The sequence below is a fragment of the Salmo salar genome, chromosome 22, assembly GCF_965601325.2.
Source record: "Salmo salar chromosome 22, fSalSal1, whole genome shotgun sequence".
Lineage (NCBI taxonomy): Eukaryota > Metazoa > Chordata > Actinopteri > Salmoniformes > Salmonidae > Salmo > Salmo salar.
Genome location: NC_138312.1, coordinates 33,574,503 through 33,597,485, shown reverse-complemented (window position 1 = coordinate 33,597,485; position 22,983 = coordinate 33,574,503). Strand labels below are relative to the sequence as shown.

General features: G+C 44.5%; 1 protein-coding gene across 3 annotated transcripts in view; it reads right to left on the bottom strand.

Annotated features, from left to right (window-relative positions):
- LOC106583173 (disco-interacting protein 2 homolog B-A) overlaps window positions 1-22,983 on the bottom strand; it is a 73,572-nt gene that overhangs the window by 49,647 nt on the left and 942 nt on the right. The gene's annotated exons all lie outside the window — the stretch shown is intronic.

The following is a 22,983-nucleotide window of genomic DNA, read 5'->3' as shown; positions in this document are numbered from 1 at the left end:
TTTAATAAATAAGAAGATGCGCATACACATTCCCGCTGCGTTTTGGTCTAATCCATACGACGATCGTGACAATAACAAGTATCCTGTTTCAGGCTCAATGTATAGACAAATTCCTCCCATGTCTCTGAGCCATTGATCATTAATTCCCTATTACAGAAAAAACATTATTTCCATTGATTGTTAATTCATTCTTGACCTTTAGTCCTCTGCGTTGTGTATTTATCTTCTAAATATTCTTACAGAACCAACCAACCGCATCCCTACTGATCCTTCCTACCCTGTTCTATTCGCCTCTACTCTGCCAAAAGATACCCCACACACATCACCCTCCACTGAGCCAACCACACCTATGTCTGACCTCCTGCTCCTCAACCCTCTCTCCCAACAGGCCTGTCTGTATGACTGTCTGTCCTGACCCCCTAGCCTGCCATGACTCACTCTCAACTGTGTTTTAAAGATGTATTTTCCTTTTCCTCTCTCTCCCCATACACACACTGGTTTCCTGTCTCTGAGGATGATGTCATGTTCTCCAGTGCTCAATCTTCTGTCCTTTGACATCGTTTCCTGTAGAGCTGTGAGAGCAGCCCTAACACAAGCACACACACACACACACACACACACACACACACACACACACACACACACACACACACACACACACACACACACACACACACACACACACACACACACACACACACACGATGTCCAGAATTGCACAAAAAGTACTCATTGACAAAACACTATCTTCAGCAACAAAGAATCCTGAGCAAACACACGAAGACACACAAACAGCAATGCTTGACTCTGTTTTGATTCACCACTCCTTTTCCATTGAGGTTTCTGTCTCTAGAGGAAGTGCTTCCCTCTCAGTAACAGCAGCAGGGTGTGTCCACACAGGTAAAGACAGGTGACTCATGTTACACACTACACACTAATGACACACTGCTCCTGGGTGGGGAAAAACATTCACACACGCACACACACACTGTCGGGGAGTTCATGAACAAAGAAATGGTTTCATGCTGCCATTGACTTAACAGCAAGACAGTGTATACAGGGAACTGGGAGCAGACTGACACTGCAGTAAAAAAGGTGAATTACCCCCTGTCCCCCTCCCCCTCTCCCTCCACTCCTCCTTCCTCCTCCTCCTCTCTCTCCCTCCCTCTCCTCTCTCCCTCAGTCAGTGGAAGACAACAGTGGTCGGCGAGGCCCAACAGACTCATAGCACCTGTGTTACAGAGGCTCCTGTCCTGCTCCTCTTACTTCAATACCTTATCACAATGACAGGCTGACACACTGCACTCCACCCACCCTGGTGCTCTGCTCTGTCATCACAAACACACACACACACACTCCAAGCCCAACGAACCTCCTTCACAGACGATATTACACACACACACACACACTCCAAGCCCAATGAACCTCCTTCACAGACGATATTACACACACACACACACTCCAAGCCCAACGAACCTCCTTCACAGACGATATTACACACACACACACTCCAAGCCCAACGAACCTCCTTCACAGACGATATTACACACACACACACTCCAAGCCCAACGAACCTCCTTCACAGACGATATTACACACACACACACTCCAAGCCCAACGAACCTCCTTTACAGACGATATTACACACACACACACTCCAAGCCCAACGAACCTCCTTCACAGACGATATCACACACACACACACACACACACACTCCAAGCCCAACGAATTTCCTTCACAGACGATATTACACACACACACACACACACACACACTCCAAGCCCAACGAATCTCCTTCACAGACGATATTACACACACACACACATGCGCACGCACACATATACACAGACACTACATACTGTTATTACTCATGCTTTTAAAACACAACCCACTAATGACTGGTTTTGGACAGGATGTCCAAAATAACTACCCTGTTACATCCTTAGGGAACCTGGGAGTGTGTCTTTTCCTCCTCCCTCCCTCCTTCCCTCCCTCGCCTACTTCCATGGCTCAAATGCATAGCAATGGGTGTGTGGAGTAGATAGAGAGTGTCCTTACTTTAGGCCTTTCCTGATCCAGATGCAGTTTTAGTTCTGTATTTCATAATAGTTTAGGTTGAGTTTGAGGGTGAGAAGAGCTCTTAAGAGAACCCTTTCTCTCCCTGCTGTGATCATCATATGCTTCTTCTATAATAATAGATGTAAAAGCTTAGCAGCACATTGGATTGTGTTACTGTGGTTTTGGCTGATAATGTGGCATATGGGCGTTGTAATCTTCTGAGGGTATAAGCTTTCTAATAAAAAACATACACATCCAAGATTGGGGGGGGGGGGGGGGGTCCACCGTGTCCATGGCAACACTGCAACCGTGGTGTCCAAGCCTCCCACCAACCCTTTTTCACCCCGAGTGTTAGTGTGTGTGTGGTATGGGGTGATCATCAGTGTCCACACCTCAGGCAAGACTGTCTGACTATAATCGCCAATATGCCAAGCCAGTGGTTGATCTGTGTGTAGCAGCATTCTTCATGCCATGCACTGTATGAGACTGCTAATGCTAAGTCATGCTATAGGCCTACAACACTAAACTAATGCCATGTAGGCCTACAATTCACACTGTCAAGTACTGAAAAGACTGTATACTGTAAAGACTAATGGTGCGATACAAACATTAGCTAATGCTAACAGGCACAGTAGGCTTATTGATATGTGAGTCTAATGGATCTGCAGACTCACTCAGTGTACTGCGGCAGAATCCACTCAGCTCTGTTCAATAATTCAGAGTGCACCACAGTGACCTGGGCTCATGGCTAACGCTAACACTAACACTACTCTCTTATCTCTCTCGCTCTCTCTTTAATGGAAATATATCAGACAGCCACAGGAGGAGGACAAGATAATAAATTGTGATACTGTAGTAATAAGTTAGTAGTAGGGCTAGTTAGTAACTATGTAATAACGTATTCACAACATAACATCTACCACATGAAGTATAGCTATTGGCATGGGAAGGGTCTGTCTGTGGGGCAAACAATGGTTGAGGTTGACCCTAAACTTGAATGTAGGCCTAGATTAGGATCAGGACTCTGAACTTGACAGTGGATCTCCCTCTTGTCTTGAAAGTGGATTATAAGTGTGAGTCTAGCGTGAAAGTGGAGACTGGAGTGGAGGAGCCAGTCTGTGTCAAATCAAATTGTATTTGTCACATGCGCCGAATACAACAGGTTTAGACTTTACAGTGAAATGCTTATTTACGAGCCCTTTCCCATCAATGCAGAGTTAAAAAACAAAATAAAAAAAGGAAATAGTAACACAATAAAATAACAAGGCTATATACAAAGAGTACCGGTACTGAGTCAATGTGCAGGGGTACGAGGTAGTTGAGGTAATACAGTATGTACATGTAGGTAGGGGTAAAAGTGACTAGGCAATCAGGATATATAATAAACAGAGTAGCAGCAGCATATGTGAAGAGTGTGAAAGAGTGTGGAAGTGTGTCTGTGTGTGAGTGTCGTCAACATCCACGCGTGTGTGTTTTGTGTGTGTGAGTGTATGCAGTGTGTGAATGTGTCCAGTGAATGTGCATACAGTCAGTGCAAGAGAGTCATTGCAAAAAAAGAGGGACAAGCGGTGATGCAGCCAGTCAAGATGCTCTCAATGGTGCATTGTAGAACTTTTTGAGGATCTGAGGGCCCATGCCTAATCTTTTCAGCCTCCTGTGGGGGAAGAGGCATTGTTGTGCCCTCCTACGACTGTGTTGGTGTATTTGGACCATGATAGGTCCTAAGTGACGTGGACACCGAGGAACTTGAAGCTCTCAACCCGCTCCACTACAGCCCTGTCGATATGAATGGGGGCGTGCTCGGCCCTCTGTTTCCTGTAGTCAGCTCTTTTGTCTTGTGTGTGTGTGTGTGTGTGTGTGTGTGTGTGTGTGTGTGTGTGCATAGCAATGGAGAAAACGGAGCAGCAGCATCCCCACTTTCAAAATAGGGGTGCGAACGTATGTTTTCGCACTCCCACTTTTTTACCAGAAAAGTATCATCATCCATTAGGTATATAGTCATTTTCGAGGATTAGTAATGTTTTGAAGTAGTCTGTATTAAAATAGATATGTTAATTTTATATAATAATTAACAGATTGCATTGTGCAATGAATGGTTTATCCCACTGGAAAGTTTGCTTCCCAAACCAAGCCAAGCATCATACAGTTCTTCTGCCGACTGAAGTCAGCTTTCAGGAGCCTGGCCCGCCACAAGGAGTCGCTAGAGCATGATGGAACAAGGAAATCCCGGCTGGCCAAACACTCCCCTAACCCGGACAATGCTGGGCCAATTGTGCGCAGCCTCATGGGTCTCCTGGTCGACTGTGACACAGCCTGGGATCGAACGCGGGTCTGTAGTGACGCCTCAAGTACTGCGATGCAGTGCCTTAGACCACTGCGCCATTCGGGAGGCCTAGCTGCAGTTTTTGGAATAATTGCATCCTTTATATTTACCACTTGTTTTACTTGCAAACCATTAGTGCCATTTAGAATTGGTTAGCCTAGGGCTAGTCTATCACCCCCTAAACATAGACAGGTTCCACACTGAAAACATGCATCAACATTACATTTTAGTCATTTAGCAGACGCTCTTATCCAGAGCGACTTACAGTAGTAAATGTATACATTTCATACATTTATTTATTTATTTTTTCCCGTACTGGTCCCCCGTGGGAATCGAACCCACAACCCTGGCGTTGCAAACACCATGCTCTACCAACTGAGCCACACGGGACCCTAATAGCAGCAGTCACTGACCCCATCATGACCCTGCAACATTTTTGTTACATTCACACGGGACCACACGGGACCTAACATTAGTTTGATAAAGACAAAGAGCATATTTTCATTAGAATCATTAAGCATAGGCCTACTCACCAAACAGATGGTGTGGCCATAATTCATCCCCATGCAGTGTTCAATGTGGAATTGTTAATCCATATAGAAAATTCCAAAAACAGGCAGAATAAATCCCATAATGACAAAGTGAAACATGTTTTTAGAAATCTTTGCTAATTTATTGAAAATGAAATAAATAAATATCTCATTAACATAAGTATTCAAACCCCAGAGTCAATACTTTGTAGAAGCACATTTGGCAGCTATTACAGGTGTGAATCTTTCTGGGTAAGTCTCTAAAAGCTTTCCACACCTGGATTGTGCAACATTTGACCATTATTCTTTTCAAAATTCTTCAAGCTCTGTCAAGTTGGTTGTTGATTATTGCTAGACAACTCTTTTCAAGTCTTGCCATAGAGTTTCAAGTAGATTTAAGTCAAAACTGTAACTTGAACATTCAGGAACATTCAGTGTCGTCTTGGTAAGCAACTCCACTGTAGATTTGGCCTGCCTTGTGTTTTAAATTATTGTCCTGCTGAAAGGTGAATTAGTCTCCCAGTGTCTGGTGGAAAGCAGACTGAACCAGGTTTTCCTCTTGGATTTTGCCTGTGCTTAGCATTTCTCTTTTATCCTGAAAAACTCCCCAGTCCTTAACTATTACAAGCTTACCCATAACATGATGCAGCCACCAGTATGCTTGAAAATATGGAGAGAGGTAAACAGTAATGTGTTGGATTGGATTTGCCCCAAAGATAACACTTTGTATTCAGGACAAAAAGTTCATTGCTTTGCCTTGTTGCAAACAGGATGCAAGTTTTGGAATATTTTTATTCTGTACAGTCTTCCTTCTTTTCACTCTGTCAATTACGTTAGTATTGTGTCGTAACTACAATGTTGATGATCCACCCTCAGTTTTTTCCTTTCACAGCCATTAAACTCATGGTGAAATCCCTGAGCGATTTCCTTCCTCTCCGGCAACTGAGTTAGGAAGGATGCCTGTATCTTTGTAGTGACTGGGTGTATTGATACACCATTCAAGGTGTAATTAATAACTTCACCATGCTCAAAGGGATATTCAATGTCAGTTCTTTATTTATTTATACCCATCTACCAATAGGTGCCCTTCTTTGTGAGGTATTGGAAAACCTCAGTGGTCTTTATGGGCTGAATCTGTGTTGGAAATTCACTGCTTGACTGACCTTCCAGATAATTGTATGTGTGGGGTACAGAGATGAGGTAGTCATTCAAAAATCATGTTAAACACTATTACTGCACACAGAGTGAGTCCATGCAACTTATGTGACTTGTTCAGCAAATTTTTCCTCCTGAACTTATTTAGGGTTGCATTAATTAACAAGGGATTGAATACTTATTGAATCAAGACATTTCAGCTTTTCATTAAAAAAAAAAAAGCTCTGATGAAGGCCGTGAGGCCGATACCTAAAGCTTATTAAAGAGCAGTGATACTATTAAGAACAGCATGTGGGTTTCTTCTTTTTTCTCAGCTTTTCATTTTTAATAAAATTTGAAAACATTTCTAAAAACATGATTCCTCTCTCTTTAACATTATGGGTTATTGTGTGTAGGCAGTGATACAAAAAAATCTATTTAATCCATTTTAAATTCAGGCTATAACACAACACAATTTGGAAAAAGTCAAGGGGTGTGAATACTTTCTGAAGGCGCTGTAGGTGCGTCTTGACTGTAATAAGGGCTCGGGAAATAAGAGGGTCTTGTCTGCTAAATGAACAAAACAAGGCTGTGCCACTGCACAGCCATAGGCTTCTGCAAGCAAGCGCCACTGCTGAGGTTACTGCTTTTCTGAAGATTGTTTTTACCGATATAATATAACCAGTATTACGGTTTCAATAAATCTATCTGAAATGGCACTTGCTTTTTTATTGACTTAATATACAAGACATTAAGAACACCTTCTCTTTCTATGACATAGACTGACCATGTGAATCCATGGGAAACTATGATCCTTTACTGCTGTCACTTGTTAAATCCACCTCTATCAGTGTAGATGAAGGGGAGGAGACAAATTAATCAAGGCTTTTTAAGCCTTGAGACATTTGAGACATGGATTGTGTATGTGTGCCATTCAGAGGGTGAATGGGCAAGACAAAAAATGTAAGTGCCTTTGAACAGGGTATGGTAGTAGGTGCCAGGCACACCGGTTTTTGTCATGAACTAAAACTCTGCTGGGTTTCACACACCAGTTTCCTGTGTGTATCAAGAATGGTCCACCACCCAAAGAACATCCAGCCAACTTAACACAACTGTGGGAAGCATTGGATTCAACATAGACCAGCATCCCTGTGGAACGCTTTTGACACCTTGTAGAGTCCATGCCCGACAAATTGAGGCTGTTCTGAGGGCAAAGGGGGTGGTGCAACTCAATATTAGGAAGGTGTTCCTAATGTTTGGTATACTCAGTGTATATGGGGAGTTAGGATTTTTTTTGCAGTTATGATTTGTTCTGTGTAATGGTTATGATAAATTAGGCATTGTTATGCTCTATTAGCATATAGATAAACGCAAACATATTTTTTTCTGGACTTGCGTTCTGAAAATAGATGTTTGTTTTCATCCGAATACTCGAGTTCAATGTAAACCTACAACATTTTTTTGTGTTTTGTTGATATGGATTCCCCCTGTAAAGAAAGTGTAGAATTGCAGGAAATGGTTTCAAAAATGTTTCATTAAATTTGTTTGCACCCCACTTTCAGACAGAGTCAGGCGCCCATGTGCGTGTGTGTGCATGCGAGCGTGTGTATGCAATTCAACTAGAGAGCCTGCCTCACCCCTGTGGGCTTCCATAGACACATCTGAATTATTCACTCTCCTTACAGCCACAGAGCAAAAGCCTAGCACCCCGGGGAGGCCTGGGAACCATAGGAAACTACTCAGACACCCCACAAAGAGTGTGTGTGTGTGCAGAACAAGGAGATAAATAGTGTGTGTCTCTGTGTGTGTGTGTGTGTGTTTTATAGTGTTTCTGGGAGCGTGAGATGCATGCTATTATGTAACACAAATGCTTAATTTCCAAAACAGAGAACTCCTCTGGACATTTCAAACCGTTTTTCCACAATAGGTACCACACACTGATTGTAGAGCTGTCCTTCCTTCTCCATTTGGCGTTTGGCTGGAGATCAGTGCACAGCTCCTGTCACAGTTAATGAGCTTTTCAATGGATAGGCTAAAGAAGCTTCCTGCAGTGTGTGTCTGTGGCCAACACAGTGAGGGCACTGACGCAGAAGCTACATTTACGTTACATTCCACCGATATATGAGAGAGAGAGAGAGAGAGAGAGAGAGATGGAGAGAAAAGTTTAGAGAAAAAGAAAGAGAAAAAGAGAGAGAGAGAGATCCCCAGCAGCAGTGCTGGCTCACTGTGACTCAGAGGGCTAAATGAGCCAGGCGTTTTGCCTCTTGATGCTCTGTGACCTAGATTGGGAGACTCAGGCACGGAGTGAGTAATCTCTCTCTCTTTTCCCCTCTTCTCTCCTCTCCTCTCCTCTCCTCTCCTCTCCTCTCCTCTCAATTCAATTCAATGGGCTTTATTGGCATGGGAAACATATGTTAACATTGCCAAAGCAAGTGAGGTAGATATATACAAAAGTGAAATAAACAATAAATATTAACAGTAAACATTACACTCACAGAAGTTTCAAAAGAATAAAGACATTACAAATGTCATATTATGTCTATATACAGTGTTGTAACGATATACAAATGGTTAAACTACAAAAGGGAAAATAAATAAGCATAAATATGGGTTGTATTTACAATGGTGTTTGTTCTTCACTGGTTGACCTTTTCTTGTGGCAACAGGTCACAAATCTTGCTGCAGTGATGGTACACTGTGGTATTTCACCCAGTAGATATGGGAGTTTATCAAAACCGGGTTTGTTTTCTAATTCTTTGTGGATCTGTGTAATCTGAGGGAAATATGTGTCTCTAATATGGTCATACATTGGGCAGGAGGTTAGGAAGTGCAGCTCAGTTTCCACCTAATTTTGAGGGCAGTGTGCACATAGCCTGTCTTCTCTTGAGAGCAAGGTCTGCCTACGTCGGCCTTTCTCAATTGCAAGGCTAAGCTCACTGAGTCTGTACATAGTCAAAGATTTACTTAAGTTTGGGTTTCTCCCTCTCTCTCCCTCGCTCCCTCTCCCGCTCTCCCCCTCTCTCGCTCTCTCCCGCTCTCTGTCTCTCTCCCGCTCTCTGTCTCTCTCCCGCTCTCTGTCTCTCTCCCACTCTCTGTCTCTCTCCCACTCTCCACTCAGCATGGAACAGGCTGCTGTGCTGAAAACCCTGCCTCTCCTCCCACAGCAACACAGACAGAACACACACAAACACATATACAGATGACTGGACAAACACACACTAGACACTAGAGTCCACACTGGGACAGAGACAGGGCCCAGAGCAAAGCCAAAGGGGAGTCATATCCACTCAGCTCTTATCAGAGCATTATACCACTTACACCATACTATAATACTATTATACACACAGGCCTTGGAGACCAGACAGGGGGACACCAAAACCAGGCAAAGGGGCACACATTGTCTGTGTGTGTGTGCGCACACGCACGCACGCACACACACAGTTAATTTGAGAAGCTTAAAAACACACAAAGGATTGTGGTTGAGTGTTCTAAATTCCAGCCGAGCTCCCAGCCACCATGGCTTTGATCCTCTCAATGGCTCCCATTGTGTCCACAGTCACCGGGGTTAGAGCTAGGTGGAGGAAAACTTAACACACACACACAATGCTCCACCACTACTGACACACACACACACAATGCACCACAACTACTGATGCTAAAATATGCTGATGGTGCATATTTCCTGTATTTGTTGCCATGGCAGTCCTGTCTTTGGCACAGAGTGACAACAATGGGCTGATTATTAGAAATGTAAAGGATATGCATGAGAAACTTTAAGAAGACTGCTACTACTCCATACAATGTAGTATTACTGACAATCCAATAAAATGGATTATGATGTGTTTTGGTGCATAATACTGATGAAGTACTCCCCAAAACATAGATCATAGAGAATAGGCTATGTGCTTACAGTACCAGCTTTGACATGAGTGGGGCAGACTGTTGGATGTTCAGTACAGTGTCGTCCTCCCTTCACCGCTGTGACAGAGATGAGTGATGGCCACACTGGGGGTTTCGAGTTTCTATTGAGTCACTGTGCTGCTGAAGTCTTAACTGACTCTTGTTAACCACTAAAGTTACAGTTATACTACAACCACTAGCAGCCTGATGGAACTACAAACATGGCCACTCTGGTCCGGCCATCTGATCATGGCTCAGTGTGGTTGGAGTTGAGAGAGCATTCTCCTTGTGGTAAATCAATCAATGGATGTTGTGCTGCTGGAGCTCAAAATGGAGCCTGTGTGAGTGTCAGTGGACTAGCTGAGGGCTACAAGGCTGAAGGGAAGGAGTAAACACCTCATACTGGAGCCAGAACACAACAGTTCCAGGTTATTTCAACACTCATTATTCAAAGTACTACGTATGCTAATAAATATGTATCTAGGATACATTTTAATAAGGTAAAAACCTGTAAACAAAAATCCCATATTGTGTGGCTCACTCAATCAACCAGTCTATGTCACACAACAACACACTCTCAAACATTTCCAATTGATTTGCACACACTGCAGAAAAATAGTGACAGTCTGTGTATGCAGTACATCATAAAATGTGCCATGCCATTATTATTAATAGATAGCTAATCTCTCTCCTAAACAGAGTATCACCCTCCTTAACCTCATTAACCAAACTGTTAATTGAAGTCTATTATTAACAAGGCCACACTGTCCCGTAAAAGTGAGGTCACCCACTGTATGTTACAGTGAACTAGGGCTCCTCCATTGCTCCGGCCTTTTCAGAAGTGCCCTGTGACATTCAAACAATCCAATCTAATTGATTTGATCGAGATAAAACAGATTTCACACATCTTATTGAGGGAGTTGTTTTTATTTGCTTGTGGTTTGTTACCCCGGAGAGTATCCTGGAGTCGCCTCTTCACTGTTGATGTTGAGACTGGTGTTTTGCGGGTACTATTTAATAAAGCTGCCAGTTGAGGACTTGTGAGGCATCTGTTTCTCAAACTAGACACTCTAATGTACTTGTCCTCTTGCTCAGTTGTGCACCTGGGCCTCCCACTCCTCTTTCTATTCTGGTTAGAGCAAGTTTCCGCTGTTCTGTGAAGGGAGTAGTACGCAGCGTTGTACAAGATCTTACATTTCTTGGCAATTTCTCGCATGGAATAGCCTTCATTTCTCAGAACAAGAATAGACTGACAAGTTTTAGAAAAAAGATGTTTGTTTCTGGCCATTTTGAGCCTGTAATCAAACTCACAAATGCTGATGCTCCAGATACTCAACTAGTCTAAAGAAGGCCAGTTTTATTGCTTCTTTAATCAGAACAACAGTTTTCAGCTGTGCTAACATAATTGCAAAAGGGTTTTCTAATGATCAATTAGCCTTTTAAAATGATAAACTTGGATTAGCTAACACAACGTGCCATTGGAACACATGAGTGATGGTTGCTGATAATGGGCCTCTGTACTTCTATATAGATATTCCATTCAAAATCAGCCGTTTCCAGCTACAATAGTCATTTACAACATTAACAATGTCTACACTGTATTTATGATCAATTTTATGTTGTTTTAATGGATAAAAAATGTGCTTTTCTTTAAAAAAACAAGGACATTTCTAAGTGACCCCAAACTTTTGAACGGTAGTGTACATAACCTCCCAGTAATTTATTGGGTAAAAAAACACCAACGTTTTGGCATCACTGTGCCTTCTTCAGGGTCCCCAAACAATGATTCCCAAACAAAATTTACTGAGCCTTAGCAAATTGGACCAAAAAACGATGGATACAGTATACAGTGCATTCGGAAAGTATTCAGACCCCTAGACTTTGCCACATTTTGTTACATTACAGCCTTATTCTAAAATGGATTAAATCGTTTTTTTCCTCATTAATCTAAACACAATACCCCATAATGACATAGCAAAAATTGGTTTTCAGACATTTTTGCAAATGTATTAAAAATAAAAAACTGAAAAATCACATTTCCATAAGTATTCAGACACTTTACTCAGTACTTCGTTGAAGTACCTTTGGCTGCAATTACAGCCTCGAGTCTTCTTGGGTATGATGCTACAAGCTTGGCATACCTGTATTTGGGGAGTTTCTACCATTCTTCTCTGTAGATCCTCTCAAGCTCTGTCAGGTTGGACGGAGAGCGTCGCTGCACAGCTATTTTCAGGTGTTCGATCGTGTTGAAGAGGGAGTGTGTGTTTAGGGTCATTGTCCTGTTGGAAGGTGATCCTTCGCCCCAGTCTGAGGTCCTGAGCGCTCTGAGGCAGGTTTTCATCAAGGATCTCTCTATACTTTTCTCCATTCATCTTTCTCTAGATCCTGACTAGTCTCCGAGTCCCTGCCGCTGAAAAATATCACCACAGCATGATGCTGCCACCACCATGTTTCACCGTAGGGATGGTGCCAGGTTTCCTCCAGACGGGACCCTTGGCATTCAGGCCAAAGAGTTCAATCTTGGTTTCATCAGACCAGAGAATGTTGTTTCTCATGGTCTGAGAGTCCTTTAGTTGCCTATTGGCAAACTTCAAGCGGGTTGTCATGTGCCCGCTTCCATCTGGAAGGTTCTCCCATCTCCATGGATGGGAGTTCTTGGTCACCTCCCTGACCAAGACCCTTCTCCACCGATTGTTCAGTTTGGCTGGGCGGCCAGCACTAGGAAGTCTTGGTGGTTCCAAACTTCTTCCATTTAAGAATGATGGAGACCACTGTGTTCTTGGGGTCCTTCAATGCTGCAGAAATGTTTTGGTACCCTTCCTTAGATCTGTGCCGTGACACAATAGTGTCTCGAAGCTCTATGGACAATTCCTTTGACCTCATGGCTTGGTTTTTTCTCTGACATGCACTGTCAACTGTGGGACCTTATATATACAGGTGTGTGCCTTTCCAAATCATGTCCAATCAATTGATTTTACCACAGGTGGACTCCAATCAAGTTGTAGAACCATTTGAAGGATGTACAATGGAAACAGGATGCACCTGAGAACAATTGAGTCTCATAGCAAAGGTTCTGAATACTTATGTAAATAAGGTATTTCGCTTCTTGTTTTTTTTATACATTTGCTAAAATTCCTAAAAATCTGTTTTCGCTTTGTCTTTATGGGGTATTGTGTGTATATTTATGAGGCAAAAAAAATATTTAATGCATTTGAGAATAAGGCTGTAACATAACAAAATGTGGAAAAAGTCAAGGGGTCTGAATAATTTCCGAATGCACTGTATGTTGCCCTAAGAGTTGTGCAAAGTTGGTAGAATCTCAATAAAAAATATTCTCAGCTGAAAATGATTCACAACTGTGTACCTTCAGACAAAGGTGATTCCTCCAAGTATGAACTCAGGGGGTGGAGACTTATCCAGTTCTGATATTTCAGTTTTAGTATTTTTTTCTTTTCACTTTGAAAATGTGGAGTAGGTTGTGTAGATCTGCAGGAAAAAAATAATTTTCTCCATTTTCCTGTGATGAAGACATGGATGTGTCACAGGGGTCGTTGAAAGGAGACCAAGACGCAGCGTGGATAGTGCTCACTCTTAATTCTTTAATGAAAACTCTTCAACAGCAAAACAAGAAAAACGACCAACAACAGTCCCGTCAGGTACTTACGACTAAAACGGAAAACAACTACCCACAAACCCCAAAGGAAAAACAGGCTGCCTAAGTATGGTTCCTAATCAGAGACAACGATAGACAGCTGCCTCTGGTTAGGAACCATACTCGGCCCAACACAAAGAAATACAAAACATAGAATGCCCACCCCACACCCTGACTTAACCACATAGAGAAACAAACCCTCTCTCTCAGATCAGGGCGTGACAATACCCCCCCCCAAAGGTGCGGACTCCCGGCCGCAAACCTGAACCTATAGGGGAGGGTCCGGGTGGGCATCCATACTTAGCGGCGGCTCTGTTTCGGGGCGTAGCCCCTACACCGCCCGCTGATCCCCCGCTTCTGTGTCGCCGGAGGAACCAGACCGTGGATCATCGCCGCTGAAGACTCCGGGCTGCGGACCGCCGCTGAAGACTCCGGGCTGCGGACCGTCGCTGAAGACTCCGGGCTGCGGACCGTCGCTGGAGGCTCCGGGCTGCGGACCGTCGCTGGAGGCTCCGGACCGTCGCTGGAGACTCCGGACCGTCGCTGGAGACTCCGGGCTGCGGACCGTCGCTGGAGGCTCCGGGCTGCGGACCGTCGCTGGAGGCTCCGGGCTGCGGACCGTCGCTGGAGGCTCCGGGCTGCGGACCGTCGCTGGAGGCTCCGGGCTGCGGACCGTCGCTGGAGGCTCCGGGCTGAGGAGCGTCGCTGGAGGCTCCCGGCTGAGGAGCGTCGCTGGAGGCTCCGGGCTGAGGAGCGTCGCTGGAGGCTCCGGGCTGCGGACCGTCGCTGGAGGCTCCGGGCTGCGGACCGTCGCTGGAGGCTCCGGGCTGAGGAGCGTCGCTGGAGGCTCCCGGCTGAGGAGCGTCGCTGGAGGCTCCCGGCTGAGGAGCGTCGCTGGAGGCTCCGGGCTGCGGACCGTCGCTGGAGGCTCCGGGCTGAGGAGCGTCGCTGGAGGCTCCGGGCTGCGGACCGTCGCTGGAGGCTCCCGGCTGAGGAGCGTCGCTGGAGGCTCCGGGCTGAGGAGCGTCGCTGGAGGCTCCGGGCTGAGGAGCGTCGCTGGAGGCTCCGGGCTGAGGAGCGTCGCTGGAGGCTCCGGGCTGAGGAGCGTCGCTGGAGGCTCCCGGCTGAGGAGCGTCGCTGGAGGCTCCCGGCTGAGGAGCGTCGCTGGAGGCTCCGGGCTGAGGAGCGTCGCTGGAGGCTCCGGGCTGAGGAGCGTCGCTGGAGGCTCCCGGCTGAGGAGCGTCGCTGGAGGCTCCGGGCTGAGGAGCGTCGCTGGAGGCTCCGGGCTGAGGAGCGTCGCTGGAGGCTCCGGGCTGAGGAGCGTCGCTGGAGGCTCCCGGCTGAGGAGCGTCGCTGGAGGCTCCCGGCTGAGGAGCGTCGCTGGAGGCTCCCGGCTGAGGAGCGTCGCTGGAGGCTCCCGGCTGAGGAGCGTCGCTGGAGGCTCCGGGCTGAGGAGCGGAGGGCACACTGGGGGACGAGTGCGCGGAGCCGGCACCGGACGTACTGGGCCATGGAGGCTTACTGGAGGTCTGGTGTTTGCGGCTAGCACAACCCGTCCTGGCTTGATGCTGATGCTAGCCCAGCAAGGGCAGAGTGCCGGCACAGGACGAATTGGGCTGTGCTGGGGAATGCGGGGTACCGTGCGTGGAGCAGGCGTAGGATATACTGGACCATGGATTCTCACTGGAGGTCTGACGCTTACCGCTAGCACAACCCGTCCTGGCTCGAAGCTGACTCCAGCCCAGCAAGGGCGAAGCGCTGGCACAGGACGAACTAGGCTGTGCTGGGGAATGCAGGGTATCGTGCGTGGAGCAGGCGTAGGATATCCTGGGCCGAGGAGCCGCACTGGAGGCCGATACGTTGAGCCGGCGCACTTTTACCTGGCTGCCGGCTTACTGTCGCACGACAACGTTGAGGAGCCTGTATCGACCGCACCGGACTGTGAGTGCGTATGGGCAACCTAGTGCGCATTACTCCATACTGCATTGCTCGCCACTCTGCGCGCCTGCTCCGTCGTGCCCTTTCCGCCAGTCCATCTCTCCGGAATCTAGCATCGTACTCCGCTCTTGATTCCCCGACTGGTTCTGGTTTCCTCCATGGCTCTCTCAGAAATTCCCGGGAAGTTAGGTCAGGGCTCCCCCCTGACCTAGCCAAACTCCCCTTATGCCCCCCCCCCCAAAAAGAATTGGGGGGCTGCCTCTTCACCTCCTCAATTGGAGGATACAACGCCTCATAATACCGTCGTTCCCTCTTCGCTTCTTCCAGTTCCTCCTTCGGGCGCTGGTACTCCCCAGCCTGGCTCCAGGGTCCCTTTCCATCTAGGACTTCTTCCCACGTCCATGACTCAAGATACCTCCTCTCACGCTGCTTGGTCCTTTTATGGTGGGTAGTTCTATCACAGGCGTCAAAATGAGTAGACCAAGACGCAGCGTGGATAGTGCTCATTCTTAATTCTTTAATGAAAACACTTCAACAGCAAAACAAGAAAAATGACCAACAACAGTCCCGTCAGGTACTTATGACTAAAACGGAAAACAACTACCCACAAACCCCAAAGGAAAAACAGGCTGCCTAAGTATGGTTCCTAATCAGAGACAACGATAGACAGCTGCTCTGGTTAGGAACCATACTTGGCCCAACACAAAGAAATACAAAACCTAGAATGCCCACCCCACACCCTGACCTAACCACAAAGAGAAAGAAACCCTCTCTCTCAGGTCAGGGCATGACAGGATGTCTCATGGTATGGTGGGGTATGCAAAATAGGTACATTTTGAGCACCTTTATCTCTTGAATGTGTTTGCATTCAGGTCCAAAAGGTCACTTTGTGAGCACTTCTACAATAGGCCAGGGGCGCAATTTTCACTGGGGACATGACCTCCCCACATTCTGAAAATGCATTTTTGTCTCCCTCAGTTTTATTGCACTGTGATACAAACAGCGGTATCAATGTGCTTTAGGAGCATGCTGACACCCCAGAGCGGTCGGGTAGGCTGTTTTAGGACCAGATGGACACCACAAAGCGTCGGACATGCTGTGTGAAGGGAAAGCTATTAGTATAGACCAGCACAGTGCTGCTATCTCTGTGTGTTGCGTTTTTTCTCTTATTTGTAATAGCAAGCAGAGCAGAAACTAGTTACTCTTTATTTGACTGATGTAGCTGGCAAGGTAACAGCTGTTTGACTTAACAGAAAAAAAGTGTTTATCCCCATTGCTGACCTAGTAGTGTAAATGGCATGTAAAGTTAGCTAATGTTTCATCCCCTCTTGACTGAAGTTCTGTCTGAAGAGAATGAAGCTAGCTAGCTAGTAGCTACCACAGCCAGTTCAGCACTAGCCTCTAGCTATCTGTCAGGTAGCAGCATCGAACAACTGTTGTGTGTATGGAAATGTTTTGTAGCCTTTTTGCCACGTTTCAACAGAAGTAAATTAACTTGGCTAGTTTTCACCAGTTAGAGCCAGCCAAAAGTTGGCTAACGTTAGCTAGCTAGCTTACTAACTTTAGCCATTATTTTTGCCTCATTCACACTAGACCTAAATCAAATGATGGAACCAGTGGCCAAACTATTGAAGACCGATATTCTGACATTTTTTGACAGCACCATGTGAGTTTTTATTCGAGTCAGTATAGCGATGTGAAGATATTGATCTGTCAGTTTCCCTAGCTAATTCCGTACTTTTCACACTGACACAGTATAAACAGCTCTGCAGGCTACACTGTCATGGTGCAGTCAGTACACAACACTATGGTCATCATGTCTAATCAGGATCAAATGGTGACAGGTGTCCCAGCAGGGTCAGAAAGCCAGGGAAGACCAGTCTGATAACAATCAGTGAATGGATACAAAGTTCCATCTTGAGTTGATTGCTAGGCTACAGTCTGTGATCTGGGAATAATGGTCATTTCAATTATTGAACCATTAATTCTATTCTTGGATAATATAATGTATAAATGTACACCAAGGTAATTCTTTGTCATGCCTCACCTGCGCAGTATTAGATGGTGACAGGGGCCTCAGCACAGTCATGTAACCAGTGAAGACGAGCCTGTGATGACGCTGAGGTGAACTTTTTCAGATACAAAGATTTCAACTATTTTAAAGCAGTCTGACAAACCTCTAAAGTTGATTTCCAAACTGTATCAAGGGTTGATAGAGGCTTTTTCTGGTGACAGACACTATTGATGATGATGAATGGATACAGATATGTCTGAATGCCCAGTCATGTTCATATAATCGCAGACATAAATTACAGCAGTTTAAGACCATCCATAGAAAATAGAACAGTGACATTTAATATCATAATATCATGTTCATCTGTACAAACAATAGTATGCAAGTATAAACACCATGGGACCATGCAGCCGTCATACCGCTCAGGAAGGAGACGCGTTCTGTCAGGAAGTTAAAGCTTTGTCGCAAATGGGTTTTCCAAATGGACAATGACCCCAAGCATACTTCCGAAGTTGTGGCAAAATGGCTTAAGGACAACAATGTCAAGGTATTGGAGTGGCCATCACAAAGCACTGACCTCAATTCTATAGAAAATGTGTGGGCAGAAGTGAAAAAGTGTGTGCGAGCAAGGAGGCCTACAAACCTGACTCCGTTACACCAGCTCTGTCAGGAGGAATGGGCCAAAATTCACCCAACTTATTGTGGGAAGATTATGGAAGGTTACCCGAAACGTTTGACCGAAGTTAAACAATTTAAAGGCAATGCTACCAAATACTAATTGAGTGTATGTAAACTTCTGACCCACTGGGAATGTGATGAAAGAAATTAAAGCTGAAATAAATAATTCTCTCTACTATTATTCTGACCTTTCACATTCTTAAAATAAAGTGGTGATCCTAACTGACCTAAGACAGGGAATTTTTACGAGGACTAAATGTCAGGAATTGTGAAAAACTGAGTTTAAATGTATTTGGCTAAGGTGTATGTAAACTTCCGACTTCAACTGTATTAGGGCTGCAAATTCTGAGGCTGGTAATTCCGGGTCTTCCTTTCCTTTGGCGGTCTCATGCGAGCCAGTTTCATCATAGCACTTGATGGTTTTTGCAACTGCACTTTTAGGGATTTACTGATCTTCACGTCTTAAAGTAATAATGGACTGTCGTTTCTCTTTGCTTATTTGAGCTGTTCTTGCCATAACACGTATTTTACCAAATAGGGCTATCTTCTGTATACCACCCCTACCTTGTAGAGGTCAACCGATTATGATTTTTCAATGCCGATACCGATTATTGGAGGACCCCCAAAAAAAACGCTACCGATTAATCGGCTGATTATTTTTATTTATTTATTTATTTGTAATCATGACAATTACAACAATACTGAATGAACACTTATTTTAACTTAATATAATACATCAATAAAATCAATTTAGCCTCAAATAAATAATGAAACATGTTCAATTTGGTTTAAATAATGCAAAAACAAAGTGTTGGAGAAGAAAGTAAAAGTGCAATATGTGCCATGTAAGAAACATAACATTTAAGTGCCTTGCTCAGAACATGGGTACATATGAAAGCTGGTGGTTCCTTTTAACATGAGTCTTCAATATTCCCAGGTAAGAAGTTTTAGGTTGTAGTTATTATAGGAATTATAGGACTATTTCTCTCTTATACGCTTTGTATTTCATATACAGTGGGGGGAAAAAGTATTTGATCCCCTGCTGATTTTGTACGTTTTCCCACTGACAAAGAAATGATCAGTCTATAATTTTAATGGTAGGTTTATTAGAACAGTGAGAGACAGAATAACAACAAAAAAATCCAGAAAAACGCATGTCAAAAATGTTATGAATTGATTTGCATTTTAATGAGGGAAATAAGTATTTGATCCCCTCTCAATCAGAAAGATTTCTGGCTCCCAGGTGTCTTTTATACAGGTAACAAGATGAGATTAGGAGCACACTTAAAGGGAGTGCTCCTAACCGCAGCTTGTTACCTGTATAAAAGACACCTGTCCACAGAAGCAATCAATCAATCAGATTCCAAACTCTCCACCATGGCCAAGACCAAAGAGCTCTCCAAGGATGTCAGGGACAAGATTGTAGACCTACCCAAGGCTGGAATGGGCTACAAGACCATCGCCAAGCAGCTTGGTGAGAAGGTGACAACATTTGGTGCGATTATTCCTAAATGGAAGAAACACAAAAGAACTGTCAATATCCCTCGGCCTGGGGCTCCATGCAAGATCTCACCTTGTGGAGTTGCAATGATCATGAGAACGGTGAGGAATCAGCCCAGAACTACACAGGAGGATCTTGTCAATGATCTCAAGGCAGCTGGGACCATAGTCACCAAGAAAACAATTGGTAACACTACGCTGTGAAGGACTGAAATCCTGCAGCGCCCGCAAGGGCCCCCTGCTCAACAATACATACACATGCCCGTGTGAAGTTTGCCAACGAACATCTAAATGATTCAGAGGACAACTGGTGAAAGTGTTGTGGTCAGATGAGACCAAAATGGAGCTCTTTGGCATCAACTCAACTCGCCGTGTTTGGAGGAGGAATGCTGCCTATGACCCCAAGAACACCATCCCCACCATCAAACATGGAGGTGGAAACATTATGCTTGGGGGTGTTTTTCTGCTAAGGGGACAGGACAACTTCATCGCATCATTTGACGGGGCCATGTACCATCAAATCTTGGGTGAGAACCTCCTTCCCTCAGCCAGAGCACTGAAAATGGGTTGTGGATGGGTATTTCAGCATGACAATGACCCAAAACACACGGCCAAGGCAACAAAGGAGTGGCTCAAGAAGTAGCACATTAAGGTCCTGGAGTGGCCTAGCCAGTCTCCAGACCTTAATCCCATAGAACATCTGTGGAGGGAGCTAAACGTTCGAGTTGCAAAACGTCAGCCTCGAAACCTTAATGACTTGGAGAAGATCTGCAAAGAGGAGTGGGACAAAATCCCTCCTGAGACGTGTGCAAACCTAGTGGTCAACTACAAGAAATGTCTGACCTCTGTGATTGCCAACAAGGGTTTTGCAACCAAGTACTAAGTCATGTTTTGCAACGGGGTCAAATACTTATTTCCCTCATTAAAATGCAAATCATTTTATAACATTTTTGACATGCGTTTTTCTGGATTTTTTTGTTGTTATTCTGTCTCTCACTGTTCATATAAACCTACCATTAAAATTATAGACTGATCATTTCTTTGTAAGTGGGCAAACGTACAAAATCAGCAGGGGATCAAATACTTTTCCCCCCCACTGTACCTTTGACTATTGGATGTTCTTATAGGCACTTTAGTACTGCCAGTGTAACAGTATAGCTTCCGTCCCTCTCCTCGCTCCTACCTGGGTTCGAACCAGGAACACATCGACAACAGCCACCCTCGAAGCAGTGTTACCCATGTAGAGCAAGGGCAACAACTACTCCAAGTCTCAGAGCAAGTGACGTTTGAAACGCTATTAGCGCGCACCCGGCTAACTAGCTAGCCATTTCACATCGGTTACACCAGCCTAATCTTGGGCGTTGACAGGCTTGAAGTCATAAACAGCACAATGCATTGCGAAGGGCTGCTGGCAGACGCACGAAAGTGCTGTTTCAATCAATGCTTATGAGCCTGCTGGTGCCTACCATCGCTCAGTCAGACTGCTCTATCAAATCATAGACTTAATTATAACATAATAACACACAGAAATACGAGCCTTAGGTCATTAATATGGTCGAATCCAGAAACTATCATCTCGAAAACAAAACATTTTTCCTGTCAGTGAAATACGGAACCATCCCGTATTTTATCTAACGGGTGGCATCCCTAAGTCTAAATATTCCTGTTACATTGCACAACCTTCAATGTTATGTCATAATTACGTAAAATTCAGGCAAATTAGTTCGCAACGAGCCAGGCGGCCCAAACTGTTGCATATACCCTGACTCTGCGTGCAATGAACGCAAGAGAAGTGACACAATTTCACCTGGTTAATATTGCCTGCTAACCTGGATTTCTTTTAGCTAAATATGCAGGTTTAAAAATATATACTTCTGTGTATTGATTTTAAGAAAGGCATTGATGTTTATGGTTAGGTACAGTCGTGCAACGATTGTGCTTTTTTCACAAATGCGCTTTTGTTAAATCATCCCCCGTTTGGCGAAGTCGGCTGTCTTTGTTATGAAGAAATAGTCTTCACAGTTCGCAACGAGCCAGGCGGCCCAAACTGCTGCATATACCCTGACTCTGTTTGCAAGGGAAGTGACACATTTTCCCTAGTTAAAATAAATTAATGTTAGCAGGCAATATGAACTAAATATGCAGGTTTAAAAATATATACTTGTGTATTGATTTTAAGAAAGGCATTGATGTTTATGGTTGGAGCAACGTGTACCTAAGCGATTATATGCAACGCAGGACAGGCTAGATAAACTAGTAATATCATCAACCATGTGTAGTTAACTAGTGATTAGGATTGATTGATTGTTTTTTATAAGATAAGTTTAATGCTAGCTAGCAACTTACCTTGGCTTCTTACTGCATTCGCATAACAGGCAGGCTCCTCGTGGAGTGCAATGTAAAGCAGGTGGTTAGAGCATTGGACTAGTTAACCGTAAGGTTGCAAGATTGAATCCCCGAGCTGACAAGGTAAAAATCTGTCATTCTGCCCCTGAACAAGGCAGTTAACCCACCGTCCCTAGGCCGTCATTGAAAATAAGAATGTGTTCTTAACTGACTTGCCTAGTTAAATAAAGGTCTAAAATAAAATACAAATTTAAAAATGTAAAACATCAGCCAAATCGGCGTCCAAAAATACCGATTTCCGATTGTTATGAAAACTTGAAATCGGCCCTAATTAAATCGGCCATTCCGATTAATCGGTCGACCTCTACTACCTTGTTACAGCACAACTGATTGGCTCAAACGCATTAAGAAGGAAAGAAATTCCACAAATAAATTTTTAACAAGGCACACCTGTTAATTGAAATGCATTTCAGATGACTACCTCATGAAGCTGGTTGAGAGAACGCCAAGAGTGTGCAAAGCTATCATCAAGGCAAAGGGTGGCTACTTTAAAGAATCTCAAATTAAAATATATTTTGATTTGTTTAACACTGTTTTGGTTACTACATGATTCCATGTGTGTTATTTCATAGTTTTTATGTATTCACTATCATTCTACAATATAGAAAATAGTACACATAAAGAAAAACCCTGGAATTAGTAGTTGTGTCCAAACTTTTGACTGGTACTCTACATCCTCTCCAAAGCAGAAACATAACATTACTAATCTAACCCCGGGCGGGTTGGAACCGCACAGCACAGAACCAGCAATACTGTGATTCACCAACGAAGTAGGAGACTTGCATAATACCATATTATTTACTTTTCAGTGTTGCCATTTGTCAAAACAAGGTGAAAGCTGCATTCCCA